Raw genomic sequence first — 15,233 nt, 5'->3', positions numbered from 1 at the left:
GTAGTTGAATTAGTATTTAAAATACTTTCTCCCTCAAAAAAAAGCATTTTAGATTGACTGAGAAGAAATAAAACTTACATTTATATAACACCTTTCATGCCCTCGGGATGTCCGAAAATACTGTACAGCCAATAGAAATGCTTTTAAAGTGTAGGCACTGTGGTAATGTAAGGAAAACGGCAGCCAAAAAACAATGAGATAATGAGGAAAGTCTGTTTTAGTGATAATGGTTGAGGGATAAATATTTATCAATTATTATATTAATATTTCTAAGCATATGATACAAACTGTCTCTGAAAATTGAAATCGCAGTTCAAAAAAGCACCTGAAAACCAAGTGTTAAAGTGGCTATCATTGCTCCTGAAAGATGTATATGCAGATCTAACAATGAAAATTCTGCTTTTGTCACAACAGCCATTTAAGGAAAATAAAAGTAGCTTTTTCATTATTATGGGTGCTACCTTATGGTAAGATTGTATCTCTGTTACATGCCCCACCCAAATTCTATCTTTCACATTGAGGGCTTACTATTTATATCATAACTAGCAGTGACTCGCAAAACATTAGTGGTGAAATTAGGTCTTTATTACAGTGAACTTCTTTAATGGACTTCTGGTTATTCTTTCACCAAAGACTTTGACAGAATCAAAACTTCTCTCTGGAAAAAGCTGCATAAAGTTGCCCACGCGTAAAAACAGACCTAGGAATATAAATACAGAACTGTGACTCCATGAACCCCTCCACCTGCTGCCAACCATTGGCAGCCATAAGGATGCAACAATGTAGGAAACAACGTTGTAACATTCAAAAGACTTTTTCAAAAAAAGTCCCAGAAAGGATTCACTTTCATTACATCAAAATTCAATTATACCCCTTACCTTCCTCACGTCTCGCTGTGTGTGTGTGAAAACCTTGAACATCCACTGTAGACACGATCTCTCATCCATAGCCAAATAAATCTACACATCAAAAAAAAAATTTGCACAACTCATAAGCAGTATCAGCTGTACTGTATCAAATAATTGTCCCTGCCATTTTGCTGCACTTGACCAACTCCATCGTCTCATTCACCCCTCTTTGCCATCCCATCCTTCAAATGCCATTCCTCTCATGCCATCCCATCTCATTCCTTTCCTCCCTCCTGTGCCATTCCAAACCTGCTCTTGCCATCGCCTCAGTTTCTCTCTATTTTATAGTATTTTTTACCTCAGTCTTTCTCTATTTTAGATTATTATGATTATTATTTTACTCTTTCATGGGATATGAGCATCGCTGGTAATGCCAGCATTTGTTGCCCATCACTAGTGGCTTGCTAGGCCATTTCAGAGGGCAGTTAAGAGTCAACCACATTGCTGTGGGTGGGAAGACACATGTAGGCCAAACCAGGTAAGGACAGCAGATTCCCTGCCCTGAAGGGCTTTAGTGAACCAGATCGTTTTTTACGACAGTCGATAGTTTCATGGCACCACTGAGACTAGCTTTCAATTCCTGATTTTAATTAATTAATTGAACTTATTAATTAATTAATTAATTAATTAATTGAAATTCCACTAGCTGCCTTGGTGGGATTTGAACCCATGTCCCCAGGGCATTGCCTGGGTCGCTGACGGTGATATCACCACTATGTCACTCTCTCTCAATGTTCTGTGATACTGATTATATGTTACCTCAATCTCTCTCTACTACTTTAAATTCTGCGATGTCAAACCTCTTTTATCCCAATCTGCCTCCATTTCTTTTTTGTACCAATCACCATAGTCTGTTCCCCACGTGCCAGGCACCACCCACCAAAGCTGTGTCTTTCCCATTCACCAGGTGCCTTGCACTGAATGCATCAAAAAGGTGTCACTCAACACACGCTGTACTTTAACATGTAATCAACCAACTGTCAGCCCGTAGGTGCAAAGCTTCACTGGACCTTCCAAAACACACCACAAACCAAGACTTACAAACCCAGCAGAAGTTGTCCTTTAATTAAAATGAGTCTCCATCTGCCATCTCTATATTGCATTGATTATACTTTCCCCCAATCTCAGTTTTATATTTTATTTAACCTCAGTCTCTCTTTATTTGATATTACATTGATTAAATTTTACCTCGGTCTCCCTCAATTTTAAATTACAGTCCTGCAAGTGGGTACCTGATCTCTCGTTTGGAGCCAAATCTAAAAGTCAAAATAAGTTGCAGACAGACAGAACCAGGAGCCTTGTACTGAATTGATCAAAAACTGTCACTCAACACATGCTACAATATCTATTCAACCAACTGTCAGGCCACAGGTGCAAACCTTCACTGGACCTAACAAAGCACTCAACAAACCAAGACCTATAAACCCAACAGAAGTTAGGATCATAGAAATTTTACTGCACAGAAAGAGGTCACTTGGCCCATCGTGTCTGTGCCAGCTGGAAAAAAAATGCCACCTAACCTAATTCCACTTTCCAGCATTTGGTCCGTAGCCCTGCAGGTTAGGCACTTTAGGTGCACATTCAGGCACCTTTTAAATGAGATGAAATTTTCTGCCTCTAGCACCCTTTTAGGCAGTGGGTTCCAGACACCCACCACCCTCTGGGTGAAAAAAAATCCTCATCTCCCCTCTAATCCTTCCATCAATCACTTTAATCCACTTCATCCAGGCCCTTCACAGTTTTGTACATATCAATCAAATCTCCCTTCAGCCTCTTTTCCAAGGAAAACAACCCCAGCCTATCCAATATAATAAAAGAAAAATACTGCAGATGCTGGAAATCTGAAATAGAAACAAAAAATTACTGGAAATATGCAGGTCTGGCAGCATCCGTGGAGAGAGAAGCAGAGTTAACATTTCAGATCAGTGACCTTTCATCATTCTCTGAAATTATTGAACTCATTGTTCAGTCCAGTAGACTGTAGTGTGCCTAATCGGTAAATGAAATGCTGTTCCTCGAGCTTGCGTTGATGTTCACTGGAACACTGCAGCAAGCCCAGGGCATATCTATGGGCATGAGAGCAAGGGGGGGGTGTGTTGAAATGGCAAGTAACCAGAAACCCGGGGTCATGCTTTCAGACTGAGTGGAAGTGTTGGAGAGGAGCATATAACAGTAGGCAGCATTGTGAGCAGTGAATACAGTATACTAAATTGAAAGAAGTACAAGTAAATCGCTGTTTCACCTGAAAGGAGTGTTGGGGGCCTTGGATAATGAGGAGAGAGGAGGTAATAGGGCAGATATTACACCTTCTGCGATTGCATGGGAAGGTGCTGTGGGAAGGGGACGAGGTGTTGGGGTAATGGAGGAGTGGACCAAGGTGTCGCGGAGGGAACGATCCCTTTGGAATGCTGACAGGGGAGGAGAGGGGAAGGTGCGTTTGGTAGTGGCATCATGCTGGAGTTGGCGGAAATGGCGGAGAACGATCCCTTGGATATGGAGGCTGGTGGGATGGAAAGTGAGGGCAAGGGGAACCCTATCGTGGTTCTGGGAGGGAGTGGAAGGGATGAGGGTAGAGGTGCGGGAAATGGGCCAGACACGATTGAGGGCCCTGTCAACCACAATGGGGGGGAATCCTTGATTGAGGAAAAAGGAAGACATATCAGAAGCTACTCAGCCTATCCAATCTTTCCTTATAGCTGCAATTTTCCAGTCCTGGCAACATTCTCATAAATCTCCTCTGTACCCTCTCTAGTGCAATTATATTCTTTCTGTAATGACGTGACCAGAACTGCGCACAGTACTCACGTTGTGGCCAAATTAATATTTTATATAATTCCAGCATAACCTCCCTACTGTTATATTCTATGCCTTGGCTAATAAAGGAAAAGATTCCATACGCCGCCTTAACCACCTTGTCGACCTGTCCTGCTACCTTCAGGGATCTGTGGACATAGACTCCAAGGTCCCTCACTTCCTCTACATCTCTCTGTATCCTCCCATTTATTATGTATTTCTTTTGTCTTGATGGACCGCCCCAAATGCATCACCTCACACTTCTCTTCGTTAAATTCCATTTGCCACTTTTCTGCCCACCTGACCAGTCATTGATATCTTTCTGCAGTCTACAGCTATCCTCCTCGCTATCAGCCATGCAGCCAATTTTTGTGTCATCTGCAAATTTCTTGATCATTCCCCCTATATTTATGTCCAAATCTTTAATATATACCACAAAAAGCAGGGGACCTAGAACTGAGTCCTGCAGACCCCCATTGGAAACAGCCTTCCAGTCGTAAAATCACCCGTGAACCCTTTGTTTCCTGCCACTGAGCCAATTTTGTATCCAGCTTGCTACATTCCCTAGATCCCATGGGCTTTTTTTTTTAAACCTTGTCAAAAGCCTTGCTAAAATATGTAGACCACATCAACTGCACTGCCCTCATCAATCCTAGTTCGTCAAAAAATTCAATCAAGTTAGTCAGACACGACCTTCCCTTAACAAATCCATGCTGACTATCCTTGATTAATCTGCGCCTTTCTCAATGACAGTTTATCCTGTTGCAGAATTGATTCCAGTAATTTTCCCACTACTAAGGTTAGACTGACTGGCCTGTTTATCCCTCACTCCCTTTTTCAACAAAGGCACAATGTTAGCAGACCTCCAATCCTCTGGCACTACAGCTGTCTCCAGTGAGGATTCGAAAATGATGGTCAGACCTTCTATTTTCTCCCTGGCTTCTTTTAACGGCCTGGGCTACATTTCTTCTGGCCCTGGTGATTTATCCACTTTCAAGGATGCTAATCCCATTAATACTTCCTCTCTCCCAATGTTTATCACATCCAATACGTCACATTCCTCCTCCTTAACTGCAGTGTCTGCAGCATCCCCCTCTTCTGTGAAAACAGACGCAAAGTATTCATTAAGAACCATACCCACATCTTCTGCATTCACACACAGATTACCTTTTTGGTCTTTTATGGGCCCTACTCTTTCTTTAGTTATTCTCTTAATGTATGGATAAAACATCTTTGGGTTCTCCTTGATTTTACTTGCCAATATTCTTTCATGCCCTCTCTTTGCTTTCTTAATTTCCTTTTGGATTTTATCCCTCTACTTTCTATACTCCTCACTGCTTTCTGTAGTATTGAGTTCTCAGTGTCTGACATAAGCTTTCCTTTTCTGCCTTATCATACCCTGTAAGCTCCTTGACATCCGGGGTTAAAGGCTGGCTCGGGTCTGCAAATGAAACCCGACCCGGGCTGGACGGAACTCCAAGCCTGACCCGGCCTGAGTCCTTCCATTTTTTCCCACGCACAACCCAGCCATCAGTTAACCTTTGTTGCTGATCTGCACAAGCTTAAAATAACGAACAAAATCACCTTTCCAGTCCAAAAATTACATTAACATTGGAGCCACTTACCTGAAGTGGTGATAAAACATGTGTGACCCGGCCCGACCCGACCTGAGCCCAAATGCCCGACCCAAACCCAACACATGTCGTCGGGTCCCGTCTGGTTCGGATCGGGTAGCCGGCCTTTAACAGGGGGCTCTAGATTTGGCCACCCCACCCTTTTTCTTTATTGGAACATAATTACTCTGAACCCTTTGAATGCCTCCCTCTGATCTGACACTGATTTACATTCAAGTAGCTGTTTCCAGTCCACTTTTGCCAAAGCTTAGTAAAATTGGCCTTATTCCAATTTAAAACTTTAACTCCTGTTTTATCCCTGTCCTTTTCCATAATTATGTTAAAACTTACTGAATTATGATCACTACCACTAAAATGCTCTCCCACTGCCGCTCCTTCCACTTGCCCAGCTTCATTACCTAAAACCAAGTCCAGAAAACCACGCCCTCTCTTATTGGACTTGCTACATACTGGCCAAAAAGATTTTCCTGAATGCATCTTAAGAATTCTGTTTCCTCCATTCCTTTCACACTAAAACTGTCCCAGTTAATATTGGGTAGTTAAAATGCCCTATTATTACTGGCCCATTGTTTTTGCACTTCTCAGAGATTTTCCTATATATTTGCTCTTCTATCTCCCTCTGATTGTTCGGGTATCTATAGTACATTCCCAGTAGTGTGATTGCCCCTTTCTTGTTCCTAAACTCAATCCATATGGCCTCAATTGATGATCCTTCCAACATATCATCCCTACACACAGCTGTAATTGCTTCTCTAACCAAAATTGACAACCCCTCCCTTTTTATCCCCCTCTCTATCTCTGAAAACCCTGTAACCAGGAACATTGAACTGCCATTCCTGTCCCTCTTTAAGTCATGCTTCTGTAATAGCTATGATAGTATACTGCCACGTTTCTGTCTGTGCCCTCAGCTCATCGGCTTTATTTGCTATACTCCTTGCATTGAAATAGATACCCTTGAGCACTGCCAAACTCTTTTTTTATTTCTATCCTTTGTTTCCTCTGCCTTCCAGACTCATTGACTAATTTTCTGCCTTCCATTTCTGATTTTGCCCTATCTGAGTCTCCCCTCAGGTTCCCATCCCCCTGCCCAACAGCACGGGCAAACCGTAAGGATATTGGTCACGGCCCTATTGAGGTGCAAACAGGTTTGTACAGGTCCCACCTCACCCAGAACCAGTCCCAGTGCCCCAGGAATCTAAAGCCCTACCTTCTGCACCATCTCTCTAGCCATGCATTCATCAGATCAAATCTCCTATTTCTGTGCTCACTAACGTTTGGCACTGATCCAGGGATTACTACATCTGAGGTCCTGCTTTTTAATGTCCTACCTAGCTCCCTAAAGTCTGCTTTCAGGACCTCATCCCTCTTTCTAACTATGTCTTTGGTACCAATGTGAACCACGACTTCTGGCTGTTCACCCTCCCCCTTAAGAATGCCACTCTGTGACATCCTTAACCCTGGCACAGGGAGGCAACATACCACCTGGTGTCACGTCTATGGGCGTAGAAACGTCTGTCTGTTCCCCTAACTATGAATTTCCTACCACTATTTCGCTTCCATTCCTCTTCCTTTCCACTCGTGCAGCTGAGCCACCCATGGTGCCCTTAACTTGGCTCTTGCTGCACACCTCTGAGGAACCATTGCCCTCACCAGTGTCCAAAATGGAAAACACGTTTGTGAACAAGATCAACCACGAGGATTCCTACACTACCTGCCTGGGCCTCCTAGGCTTTCTGGTGGTTGCCCATTCCCTCTCTGCCTCTCTACCTGCACGCTCCTAACCTGCGGTGTGACCACCTCCCTAAACATGTATACACATAGTTATCAGCCTCGCAGATGTACCACAGTGACTCCAGCCACCGCTCGAGTTCCGAAACCCGGAGCTCAAGTTTCTGCAGTTGATGATCACTTCCTGCAGACGTGTTCGTCAAGGCCACTTGAAGTGTCCGCGACTTCCCACATAGCTCAAGAGGCACGTTCCAATCGGCTGATCTGCCCTGTCATACCTTAACCTTACTTTTAAACTAGTTGCCAATGGAATGTACAATTACAGACCCTCACTCACCAATCAGCTCCTTCTCCTGTTCTCCTGTAGGTAGTTAGAGGTTATTTAAAACTTTTACGTTTTTCTATTTTGCAGCTATTTACACGCAGTCCCTTACAGTGGATAATCACTGACCAATTGGCTTACGAGATAAGATAATTTGCACACTCAGCTTGGAAACAAAGGAAGAAAACTCCTCCTTCCCCACTTCATCGAACTCCCTCACTTACCAAACACCAAACTCTCAGCTTCACGCTGTGTCCAAGCCTCACTTTGTCTATTAATAAACCTTACTGATGCTAATAAACCTTATTAATACTGATAAACCCTATTAATACTTAATCCACCTTACTAGTAGTAATAAACCTTTTTTTTAAAAAAGAAGGAAGATAGACACACCAGTTTATTCCCTAGTTTAGATAAAATAAGTAGGAACTACTCACCAGCTAATTACCTACCTGTTTCCCGGTGATGTCACACCTCATTTTTCTTTCTGAACGCGGGCTCTGGATCTAGGCTGGCAGCAGCAACTAGCCCTGCTCCGCTCTCGCATCTTCCTGCCGCTGTCTGTGAAGTCTTGCCCTCTCCTGGGCTCTTTATGCCACACTCCGCTCTCGCATCTTCCCGCCGCTCTCTCAGTGATGCCTCGCTATCTCCTGGGCTCTTTATGCCCTGCTCCACTCTCGCTGTTTCCCGCCGCTCTATTTTTAAAATGGGTCTCCCTCTGCAATCTCTATATTACATTTATTATACTTTACCTCAGTCTCTCTCTATTTCCTATAATAACTTACCTCAGTCTCTCTCTCTCTCTCTTTTATATTGTATTGGCTATATTTAATTTCAGTCTCTCTTTGATATTACATTGACTACATTTACCTCAGTCTCCCTCAATTTTATATTATAGTCTCACGAGTACATGCTAAACTCACCTCTCACTGTACTTGTGAAAACCTTGAACATATTCACTGTAGACCTGATCTCGTTTGGAGCCAAATGTAAAAACCAAAAAAAGTTTCATTTGCACAAATCACCTCCCTCACAGTGCAAAATGTGGCCAATAAACTTTCTGCTGTGTGCCGAGTGCTAGCTCCGACTACCGACCAATCAGAAAAATGCTGCCATACAGAAACTATTATTATGTAAGTTTGGGAAAGATTATGTTCAATGTTCAGTAAAATGGTAATTTCAAACCAAACAATTAGGTTAATTTAATCTCTGGGTTCAGAATCTTGGCCTTAACTTGTGAAGCCCTTTGAACCCCACAATTAGATTAAGTTTTGTTATTGATTTCTAACATCTGCAATAATTTGACGAGTAAATTATGCCACACTTTTACAGTAGCTTAGTTTACATCGAATTACATAGAATTTACAGGATAGAAGTAGGCCATTCGGCCCAGTAGATCTATGCCAGGCTTTATGCTCCACATGAGCCTCCTCCAACCCTACTTCATCTAACTCTATCAACATATCCTTCCATTCCTTTTTCCCTCATGTACCTATCTAGCTTCCCCTTAAATGCATCTATGCTATTTGCCTCAACCACTTCATGTGGTCACGAGTTCCACATTGTCTGGATAGAGGTTTCTCCCGAATTCCTTAATCGATTTATTATTGCCTATCATATTTCTGGCTCCTAGTTTTGGATTCCCCACAAATGGAAACATCTGTGTATCTACCCTATTGAACTACTTTGTGATTTTAAAGACCTCTATCAGGTCACCTGTCAACCTCTTTTCTCGAGAAAAGAGCCCCAGCCTCTTGAATTTTTCCTGATAGTTTTACTCTCAGTTCTGGTATCATCCTTGTAACTCTCTTTTGCACTTTTCTCAGTGCTTCCATATATTTTGTGTAATGAGGAGGCCAGAACTGTGCAGAGTTACCTAAAAGAAGCCTATATAAATTTAACATAACATCTCCTCTTTTGAATTCTGTACCTATAGAAATGAACCCCAGTGTATAGTTAGCTTTTTCTGTGGCTTTGTTAACATGTGTTGTTACTTTAAATAATTTATATATCTGTACCCCTAGATTCTTTTGCTCCTCTACTCCATTTAGATTCTTATTTTTCAAGGAGTGGATGGCTTCCTTATACCTCCAATGAAATTGCACAACCTCAAACTTATCTATATTGAAATGAATTTGGCATTCACATGCCCATTCTGCAAGTTTGTTAACATGGTCTTGTATTTTGTCACAGGCTTCCTCAGTATTGACTACATCCTCCAATTTTGTGTCATCAGCAAACTTTGATATTGCTCTTCCAATTCCTGAGTCCAAGTTATTTATGTAAATGGTGAACAACAGTGGTCCCAGCACCGATCCCTGCAGAACACATCTTCCCCCCCCCCCCTTCCTTCACTCCTACTCTTCGTTATGGTGTTGGGTTAGTAGCCTAAGGGTTGGAAGTTCATGTCAAAATGTCAATGGAAATTTAAAAACTGGTCTTTTGTGGGCTGGCACCATCAAAACTGTTAGATTGTTGTCACTAACGTCTCTGAGGGTCCTAGCACCCCTACCTACTCTAGCCTACATGTGATTCTATTCTCGCACAATGTTTCTTGTCAATGGCCACATCCCAAAAACAAATAATATATAAAAAAAAAATTCCCTGTAATTTTTGCATCCTATGTGGATTGGTCTTGTAATGGGAGTTTTTTTTATTTGTTTATTACACTTTTCTCTCTTCTCCAATAGGCATTGACTCTTTTTAAGGATCCATCCCATTAGTCCCGGCAGCCCTCCAGTCCCTTGCCCAAGTGATGATTCTGCATGTGTGAGTATAGATGGCAAGTGTAGCTTATTCAGAGTCTCAAAATTCCTGTTGATCAAAAAACCCATCACATCCTTGAAACAAAATCCAAGACTGAGTGGCGATCTTTGTCCCCACTCATCACACAGTACAACCTGACATAATCAGTGAAGACATCCGAAAAATATCAATAAACTCTCACGGTCCATCTTCTGGAGCAAGCTGCTCCCCTCTCCAGCTTGCCTTCTGCTCCTTCCCTGGACCTTCCATCCTTAAGCTGGGCATTGAATCTTCTAAACCTCCAACAATGTCCATTTGGCCAGTTGCTAGATGATGTGAACTGTCACCCTCCCTGTTCGTTTTCGCTTTCCAGGAGGCACTATGGCCTCTGCAAGGCGTAGTCCAGACTTAATTTGACTCCAGTCAGGCTCTCAGCAAAATGGAAGATTAAATGAACACTTGATGAATCTGAACATTTTTTCCTCAACACCCAACAGTTCTGTCTGGTCCACCAGCAATAATTCTTACATATAATTCAAATTAAGTTTCTACCCTTGAAATCAATTTTTCTCCTCTTCCACAGATTTAGAAACCATGGGCTAGATTTAACTGCGTGCTTCGGGACGCATTCTTCCCGGAGGTGGCCTTCTAATTGGCCACCTCCACACTCGGGTGGGCTCACGATGCTGCCAGCCCAATCAGAGGGTTGCCAGCTCTGGAGCCTCAACAGCCCCACCAGGATAGGTGGGCGCTGCTGAGGTTAGTCTGGGATCACGAGGGCACCTCAACATGGAGGCGCCCTCAGATGCATTCGTGAAAATCATTAATGTTGAGGGCCAAAGCTGGTAGGCCGCTCGGGGGTCTCCAGAGGAATAGTTTGGGCCGCGAGTGCAGCCTTTCCTGCCCATGACTTCTGGCTCAGAAGCCCACCCTCCCCCCCCCCCCCCCCCCCCACTCCCCCTCCCTGACTGCCACAGGGATGTCACCTCCATTGAGTTGGTGGTCTCCGCACGTGGTGAGGGCCACTCCATCAACAGCAAAATGCAAGCGCGGCTGCAAAATTGCCCCTATTTGGGGCCCTAACCATTTTAATTGGTTGCCTGCCACTGTGAAGCAGGCAGTCGACCCTATTCCCAGTCTGCCCCTGGAAAAGATCTCCGTCAGCAGGGATGCATGGGGAGCTATCCCAGTGCGACGTCCCACCCTATTTTCCCAGCCTCCTGCCTCTAAGCCCTCGACCACAGGGTTGGGAAAGTCCAGCCCCCTGTTTTGAAAATATTTTCTAAGCATTATATCATTTTGAACATTTGCTTAAAGTCTGACTCAAAGAAACATAAAGGGTAAAACCTGTGAGCTTGTTTGGTAGACACATTCAGCAAATCCTTACCCTTTCGTTATTTTGAACCATTGGCTCCATGTTCATAAACCTTTGTTAAAGAATAGGCAATATGTCATGAGCGACCTGAATGAATGATTCTTCTGTATAGCTTGCAGACCAATGTTTCAAGTAGATGGATCAACGGCAATCCTGAAATTATTTAGAATCTATTAGTTGAATTCTTCCAAGGACACAGTGAAATCAATTCAAGGGCACGTTGATAACACTTTAAAATTGTTGCTGCAATAATGTAAGTAGTATTTGAGGAAGCCTATTTATGAACATAAATGGTGAAGAACAGGCCTCCTTGGGTCAGCAAGCATTTGAGCCTGTAATGTTATGCAAGAGCTATGCTGTGTCTGGATTGAACAGTATTTTTTTGCCTTTGAGGTTTGGTCTGACTAGAGGACAGTTACGTCACAAAGTGTCAGGCAAAGGTGGCCTTCTTATGGGGTTGTTCTCTGCCACAGAGCACTGAGCTGTGAGAGAAGGAGAGAGCACCTGCCTGACTACAAGATTACTGACACATTACATAGAATGTACACCACAAAAACAGACTCTTCAGTCCAACAGGTGTTTACACTTCACACGAGCCTCTTCCCAACACTTGTTATCTAATCCTATCAGCTTAACCTTCTATTTCTTTTTCCCTCGTGTTTATCTAGCTTCCCCTTAAATGCATCTATGCTATTTGCCTCAAATATTCCTTGCAGCGAGTTCCACATTCTAACTGTTCTCTGGGTAAAGAAGTTTCTTCTGAGTTCAATATTGGATTTATTAGTGACTATCTTATATTGATGGCCCATAGTTTTGGTCTCCCCCACAAGTGAAATGGAAACACTTTCCCAGCATATTGTCTCTGGGGAAAACCTTGCACTGCACTATATAATAACCAGCATTCATTGAGTGTTCTGTAGTGAAGCCTACAATGGGCAGTATTCATTGTTTGTGAGTAATCCTGGGGACAGAATGGCCAAGATTAGCTGACTGTATGGTAAAGTTTGAAACTGGCAGTGTTGAGTATCTCGACTGCTCAGTGGCACACTATAGTGAACAGAATTTCTTATCTGAGTGCAAAATGTACAATAATCAATATTTGCTGTACACGTTGGTCCTGTATGAAATGGCTGGTGTTTTGCTGTCTTTGTGTACACCCTTTAGTGCAGAAAATAATCGCCAAAATTTGATCATAGCATGGGAAAGTGTAATTGTCAGCATTCTGAGTGCCTTTTTGGTAATGCTTGAATGACTATATACCCTGTGATACAGTACATAATCACTAGTATTTGCTGTCTCAATACGGTTACGACCGAGGCGGGAGGAGTGCACTGTTAATTCAGTCCCACTTCTCCACAGGTCACAACATATATTTAAATTTTCCCACGTACCGAAACCATCAATCAGACACTCTATTTTTTACCCCAGAATAAAACACACCAACCAGTTTTCTTTAATAAACAACAGAATTATCCATTTATTAGACCCCAAGTCTTAACTAATAATAAAGTAAACATACATGTGAATAGAAATATTAAAGCCCCCTTATTTATCCTAGCTCTCACACACACACTCACATAAACAACAGGCGAGCTGGGGGAAAAAAGGGATTTTTGTTTACAGCTGTTACAAAGAAATAGAAGGAATTTAAAAAAAAAACTTAGACTGAAGAGACGATATCTATGTCCTTTGTTTTGGCGAGGTGTCCCAAAGGCGAATAGGTGGCTGCCACTAGGAATCTTCCTAGAACCATTCTTCCCAGGCAAAGTTGATGAACAGTCTGGGTAGACTTTCAAGAGATGCAACTACAGAAGGCTTCACATAGGTCTTACATCAGGTGTGCAGCAACAAAGGTTTCAATTCTCACACATTCGATGCAAAGTTCCTTCAAAGATGCAGAATGTCATCAAAGAGAGAGATAACAGTACAACTTGATACAGGATTTTGCTTTTCAAGAGAAAGATAAGCAGGGTAGTCTTCTGTTCTCCTGGCAGGTAGGGAAGCAGACCTCTTTCTGTTTCTTGACCAAACCCAACTGGCTTTTTTAACAGTTCAAAGTGAAACAAAATTGTTCTGTAGCAATCCTGTGACAGCTATATATCGTGGTCTGTTATTTCCTTGTAAACACTGTCCCTTCAGGTCATAACGCAACCCCTTGCTGTGTTTACATGAAATCAGATGCTTTCCAGTAAGATTTGTTTACTGGTCAACCTTCTGTTGACCTTCCTTTTAAGAAAAACACCCTAAGTTTAGCCTCTTCAAGATTCCAGCATTCTTGAAATCCTTTTCAGTTTTTAAAATATAGATTCTCAAGTTTTAACAAAAAGTGGAAACGCTCGTAACAATACCTTTTGGTGCAGTGGGCCGTATTCGCTGTCTCTGAGCACCTTTTGGTACAGTAGGGTAGTATGTATACTGACTAATATCTGTTTCTAACCATACCCTTTGTTGCAGTTTATATTAGGTAATAGTCACATCTGAGAAGAGCTTGCCCACTGCATGGTTCTCGCTCTGTCCCTGCTAAATGTTATTAACTGTGAATCCACCAATATGCCCATATGTGCCTTTGCAGTGTTCAATTCCTGCTCAGGCTGACTCTGGTCCTGAAACAATGATGAAAGATTTATGTTTCATTGGCCAGCGTATCAAATATTTGCCCCTTGTCTAGCGCAGGTGAAATATTTATTTTTCTGGGACCTGGCCTCAGTTGGAGCTACTCAAAATCAGTGTAAATGCTTCTCCGTTTCACTTTGTGGATTTTTGATCTCTTATCTGAATGGAATATTTCAGACTGCTGGGCTGAATAACACAAGAACAGAAGAAATAGGAGCGGGTGTAGACCATATGGCCCATCCAGCCTACTCTGCCATTCAATGCGACCGTGGCCGATCCCAGGCTTCATCTCCATCCACCCGCCTGCTCAACCATATCCATTGGTTCATGGAGACCAAAAATCTGTCAATCCTAGCCTTAAATGTGTTCATCGATGGAACATTCACGACCCTCTGGGGCAGAGAACTCCAAAGACTAACAGCCTTCTGAGTGAAGCAATCCCTCCTCATCTCACTGCTGAATGATCAGCCCCTTATCCTGAGACTGTGCCTCCATGCTTCAGACTGCCTGACCAGCAGAAACAATCCCTCAGCATCTACCCCATCCAGCCCGTTCAGAATCCTGCATACTTCAATGAGATCGCCTCTCAATACTCCAAACTCCAGCAAGTGCAGGTACAATTCACTCAGCCTCTCATCCCAGGGACCAACTTAGAACCTTCGCTGTACTGCCTCCAATGCTCTCTTAACTGTCCTCTCTTAAATGTGGAGACCAAAACTGCACACAATACTCCAGATGTGGCCTCACCAAAACCCTGTACAATTGTAGCAAGACTTCTTTATTCCTGTACTCCGATCCCCTTGCAATAAAGGCTGACATGCCATTTACTTTCCTAATTGCTTGCTGTACCTGCATGCTAACTTTCTGCGTTCATTGTACAAACACACTCACACTTGCAAGTTTCACATCTTTTAAAAAATATTTTGCGTTTCTATTCTTACAACCAAAGTGAATAACTTCACACTTACCTACATTATACTCTATCTGCCATCCTGTCGCCGACTCTGTCTGTCTTTCCAAAATATTGTGCACCCTGGAATATTTATTTCCTAATTTTGATCACCTTATAACCATGTCTCTGTAATGGCGATTAGATCTAAATCATGTACCTCTAT

The 15,233-nt window shown here is 42.7% G+C and overlaps 1 protein-coding gene and 1 long non-coding RNA gene across 2 annotated transcripts in view; one reads left to right on the top strand and one right to left on the bottom strand.

Annotated features, from left to right (window-relative positions):
* stk25b (serine/threonine kinase 25b) overlaps positions 1-15,233 on the top strand; it is a 122,334-nt gene that overhangs the window by 30,459 nt on the left and 76,642 nt on the right. The window lies entirely within an intron of this gene.
* The window catches only part of LOC137375144 (uncharacterized), a 39,897-nt gene continuing 25,292 nt past the window's right edge, over positions 629-15,233 (bottom strand). The window contains exons 3-5 of the long non-coding RNA XR_010975936.1: positions 11,518-11,658; positions 879-959; positions 629-700 (exon numbers count right to left, since the gene is read on the bottom strand). This is a non-coding gene — a long non-coding RNA (uncharacterized lncRNA). The remainder of the gene's footprint in view (positions 701-878; positions 960-11,517; positions 11,659-15,233) is intronic.

Source organism: Heterodontus francisci, chromosome 11 (genome assembly GCF_036365525.1).
Source record: "Heterodontus francisci isolate sHetFra1 chromosome 11, sHetFra1.hap1, whole genome shotgun sequence".
Lineage (NCBI taxonomy): Eukaryota > Metazoa > Chordata > Chondrichthyes > Heterodontiformes > Heterodontidae > Heterodontus > Heterodontus francisci.
This window is presented reverse-complemented; position numbering and strand designations above follow the sequence as displayed.